This window comes from Rutidosis leptorrhynchoides, chromosome 5 (assembly GCF_046630445.1).
Source record: "Rutidosis leptorrhynchoides isolate AG116_Rl617_1_P2 chromosome 5, CSIRO_AGI_Rlap_v1, whole genome shotgun sequence".
Lineage (NCBI taxonomy): Eukaryota > Viridiplantae > Streptophyta > Magnoliopsida > Asterales > Asteraceae > Rutidosis > Rutidosis leptorrhynchoides.
The window spans coordinates 361,450,276-361,455,450 of NC_092337.1; the positions used below are offsets into that span (position 1 = coordinate 361,450,276).

Below are 5,175 nucleotides of genomic sequence, written 5' to 3' on the forward strand. Positions count from 1 at the left end.
ATGTTAACACCATTAAAAATAAAGAATGCATCTCTTCATTTTAAAAGCATAATTTTTAAAGCTTATGTTTGGAAATTTTTATAATTTATAATACTATATTATTAAGGGTGTGTTTGGGTGACGAGCTTGTTAGAGCTTATGGGAGCTTATAGGAGCTTGAGCTTATGATTTTAATAAGCTCCAAGTCATAAGCTTAGTTTGGTAGAGAAAAAAAAGTAGAGCTTATGAAAATCATAAACTCTGAAAAAATAAGCTACTTTTAGTAGTTTATTAAAAAAAGTAGAGCTTATGAACTGAAAAATAAGCTCCAGCTAGTTTACCAAACACTTATAAAAAATAATAAGCTCCAGCTTCAGCTCTATCTCATAAACTCCAGCTCCAGCTCCAGCTCCAAGCTCCAGCTCCAGCTACAGCTACTTTCATCCAAACACACCCTAAATATAGTGTACAACAAAAATGTGAAGCGAATTTCATTATGGCCATAAAGCCGTTATCTCCTAAATTAGTTCCCCTTTTTCCAATTTAGGCATCTGATTAACTCTTCATTATTAGGCTTATTGATAACGAACCGATTAAGTGGTGTGGTAGGCGGTCTCAAATGAAACATACTCCGTAGTCAGTGGCGAAACTGTGTGGGGGCAGGGGGCGGGCCCACCCCCAGTGGATTTTTTTCCCAGTGTAAAAATTATTGGTTTTTTGACTTTGTCTCGGTAGATTTTTTTTTCCCCAAAACCTACATATTTTGCCCCAACCTTCAAATTTTACCCAAAATTCTTCAACTTTTGCCTCAAAACGTCAAATTTTGCCCCAAAATCTCCAACTTTTGCCTCAAAATCTTCAAATTTTGTCCAAAAAAATTGCTACGGTTTAATTTTTTTTTCCGCCCCTGGTCAAAAAAATTCTAGTTTCGCCACTGTCCGTAGCAGATGTCTTCTTATGGGCTACTAATCTCAAACCTAGTCACGGGTTATAATATTACGTTTGGGATCAAATCCCATTTTTGTTTATGTATTTAATCGATGGTAGCGTATTTGTTTCCATTTGTTTTCTCATTACCGTGTTTCAATCAGTCATTGTATCTTACTTTGATACTCTTCATCACTTAATAAAGGTATCTTTATCTATCAATACAATTATAATTTTTTCGCCAAAAAAAATCTGATTAACTCTTCAAAGTTAATTGTAAAAACGTAGTGTAATAAAGTAAAACAAAGCATATCATACTGTATTTCACTTTTCACATCAATACAATAAGAATAATATAATTATCTATCTATCTATCTGTCTGTCTGTCTGTCTGTCTGTCTGTCTATCTGTTGAGAAAATATCACACATCGGTCGTGGACAAAAATAAATGTATGCATATAAGTCAAAGGGAAAGTCCCTCTATCACCAATTGATTTTAGAAAAGGATGGACTCTTGGACTTATATGTTGTACATGTTGTTACACTATACGATTTATCAATTCTGTCATGGTATCAGAGCTTAGGTGGACGGTTTGTTCTACAGCGAGTCCGAGTCAGGCCCCCATGAGTGTGCCGCCGTCGCTACAAAGAGAATGAGTCAGGCCTTCTTCTTGCCGCCATCTCTACAACCGTTCCACGCCTCGATGTGAGGGGGCGTATTGGGAAAATATCCCACATCGGTCATGGACAAAAACAAATGTATGCATATAAGTCAAAGGGAAAGTCCATCTATCACCAATTGATTTTAGAAAAGGATGGACTCTTGAACTTATATGTTGTACATGTTGTTACACTGTACGATTTATCAATTCTGTATCTACCTACCTACCTATCTATCTAAGTATCTGTCTATAATGACTTCATAATCTTCACCTTGCTTTATTTGATTACCAAATTACGCCTGGAAAAATAAACTCGGACGAATGAAACAAAGAAAATAGGTGTCGTTGACAATCTCATTCATTCACGCATTCAAACTGCAGGATAAAAAACCCTAATTTTCTCCCTAAAAACAGACGTCTAAGATCAATTCTTAAATTCATCTTTGTTCTCTTAAATCGAAAATTTATAACGTATCTGTATGAAGGGAAAATGGTTTTGATTTCGATCCAAACTTAGAGCAACCCTAACTTCTTCCCAAAATCCTCTCATCCCGATTGATTAAATTTTTAAGTAATCAGACTTCAAAAGTTTGATTCTTATGGGTGATTTCTGATCATGAATTTCAATGTTACGTTGGATTTGTATGAGATCGCATAACCGACTACGAATTAAAAAAAATACTATGTCCGAAATCTGATATCTGGTCTTCATGAAGGTAAGAAGAATCTAACGGATTAATGAAATTTTGAATTCAGATGATGATTTAGTTGATTATTCTATAATCATTGATGATGATTATACATGAAACAAACCGTATTCAACACAATGTCTTTTGCGCAAGTTCTGGAAACTGGAAAGGCAGCTTTGATCGATAAGCTGACTATTAAAAGGATTGTAAATGGATGGCTAGGACTGTCAAGATCGATATATTCGAAATAGGTAACCTTAACTATGAAATCAATTAAAATTACTATGAATATATGTATATCTAAATCGTAGATTATTCAAATTCGCAAATTCGAAGTAACGTTGATCGATGCGGGGGTTTAATGGTATAAAGGTTTAACTGCTGGTGTTGGAGTATAGTAGAGGCAAAATGGGCGGGTCGGATGTTGGGTGACAAGTCAGGATGAGTAATTGACCAGAAACACTTTTTGTTCAAAGTATGTTATAACATGTAACTGTATCATACAAAATTACTTTATTTGTTAATAAAGAAATTTAGCGGGTTGTATGCTTTAAAATCACACTTTGGATGACTTGTGGCATATTTGAATCGTTCGTAAGTAAAGGGGTCAAAATCCCAGTTCTTCTGTTTACCTTTTGGATTTTCTTGGGCACATTTGGGTAACAGTTTTCAGCTCATGTTTTTAGTACGTGGGTCCATTGTCAATGTTGTTTTAATATGTAGGGCGTGAAGCCATGGATTGAGGTAGATGGTGAAGTCACTCCGAACAATGCATACAAGGTATCCTTATTTGATTATCTACCCAGGAGTTAGAATTAAACTTGAAAATGAATGATGTTTGTTTCTAAGGCATTTTATAAACCTAGAAATCAATCGATACTTAATCAGACAATAGGGGTTAGTAATCTCCATATGTTGCGACTTGTGGCAGGTGATGAGGCTGGGGCTAAGCATTGGTTGTTGGCTCAGCTGTCTTTGGAGCTAAACATTACGCTGAAAGTAATTGTTAAGGTTGCAATTTTGACCCATTTACTTTTCGATGGGTCAATTTCTGTTGTGTTTTATCTCAAATGAGTCAAAGCTAAAGTTGTTATTAACAAGGCAATTGGTCAAATAGGTTTAAATTGGTCGATTTTTGTTTTAAAATTTACACAAACACCTATATTACTTTATTTAAAAAAGTTTAAATTATTAATGTAATAATTTTATCTTTTATAATCATAATTACATTTATTTATTGAATTTATTTATTAATCAATCACAAAAAGTGTTTTCGAGTCAACCCAACCCAACCTATACCTACCATGACTGACTACCACACGCTAAACCCTGATCCTTTTTGCTACAGAATTCTTATTGACCCATTCTCTGATTCGATGTTTTTCTTTATGGAGCAATAAAAGGTACCAAGACCAGGACTAGACCGGTGCTAAGATTTTGACAACCGTTAGATATATACAAGTAGGATGTGATTTCAGAATTCATCATCTCAATGTAGGACCCTCTCTTTTTATCTTTTTTTTAAGATATATTTAGGTTGATAAAGTTCTTGGGTATGAACGCCTCTTTTGAGATCCCACGTTAAATTTTTGTGTAGGAGTATAATAGAGGCAAAATGGGTAGGCCAGGTGTCAGATGACAAGTCATGATGAGTAATTTTCATATGGGTGGCTAGACTTGACCGAAAACACTCTTCGTCCAAAGTTTGTAATAACATGTGTGTTAAAAATGATATCGGGAAACCATATTATACAAGAAATTTAACGAGGGGAATGTTTAAAAAATACATTTTGAACGACTTTCGACACATCTGACTCTTTCATAAGTAAATGGAACAAAATTGAATTCTAAGGTTTACCTCTGGGATTATATCTTGGGCACATTTGTGTAACGGTTTTTAGTCATTTCTTTGTTACTCATACAAAGGGGTTAGTAGTCTTCATATTGGTGACAGGTGGTTGGCTACTGCCTCTGATTTTCTTTCTAAATTATATATGGTTTTTTTTAATCCGGAGTATATTTTAAATAATCTATACATGGTTGTTAGGTAACATTTACACAGTGTTACATTTTTTATGCAGGTGAAACAAGAAGAAAACCAACAAGTCTTGGAATTTAAATCAGAAATGGATATGGTGCAACAATTGCCAACTAACTGCAAATGCAAAGTATGATCCTTCTTTTATATATACAACAATGAAAGTATTTCTTCTATGCAGGTGCTACAAGAAATCGAGAAGTGTGACAAAATTCAGCAACAAATCTTAAAACCCAACTCAGAAATGAGTAAGGTGAGATAATTGCTATTGCTAATGAGAATATACATTTAAAATATTAAAAAATGTTGACAAGGGCAAAATGTGTCTTATAGTTGTTAAACCGCTATCACTGTAACAATTCCCCCCCCCCCCCCCCCCCCCCCCCCCCCGTTTTTATGCTTTAGATATTTGATTATGTTACTTGTTTGATAAACAGTTCACAGCAAGTGAAATGGAAAGTATGAGACAAGAGGTTCTTGCAAAAAAGTGGGTTCTCTACGACTAATCTAATGTAAAGCTTGTTTATTTAAACAGCTCATCCCAAACCAGGTTAATTTGCTGTTTGTATTTATGCACATCCTCAATTAGTAGGAACTTGGTCACAAAACTTTTTGTAATTCATAATATTATATAAGATGTTGTTGGCCAATTGGTGAAGACGAACAAGTATAAAGGTACCGGGAAGAAATCTTTTGAATTTGAGCCGGCAGATGCAAGGTGTCACTCTTATCTTGATTTTTTTAAACAATTTCTTAATATTATAATAAATTATATCTGCCAAAGGTACATGAATTTTTTTTACATTGCAGTGGAGAAAAGGTTCGTTGCAAACTGTGGGGTGTGTGTGGGGTGTGCATGATATATTTATTTATGATATAA

The 5,175-nt window shown here is 34.5% G+C and overlaps 1 long non-coding RNA gene across 5 annotated transcripts; it reads left to right on the top strand.

Annotated features, from left to right (window-relative positions):
- Positions 1-1,904: 1,904 nt before the first annotated feature.
- LOC139847332 (uncharacterized) lies at positions 1,905-4,953 on the top strand. Of its 5 annotated transcripts, XR_011759448.1 has the most exons (6): positions 1,905-2,284; positions 2,411-2,508; positions 2,981-3,037; positions 3,189-3,751; positions 4,339-4,548; positions 4,733-4,953. It is a non-coding gene; the product is annotated as an uncharacterized lncRNA (long non-coding RNA). The 5 variants fall into 5 exon arrangements; XR_011759447.1 differs by having other exon boundaries at positions 1,905-2,508; XR_011759449.1 differs by lacking the exons at positions 1,905-2,284; positions 2,411-2,508 and having other exon boundaries at positions 2,527-3,037; positions 4,339-4,392; positions 4,477-4,548.
- Positions 4,954-5,175: the final 222 nt, after the last annotated feature.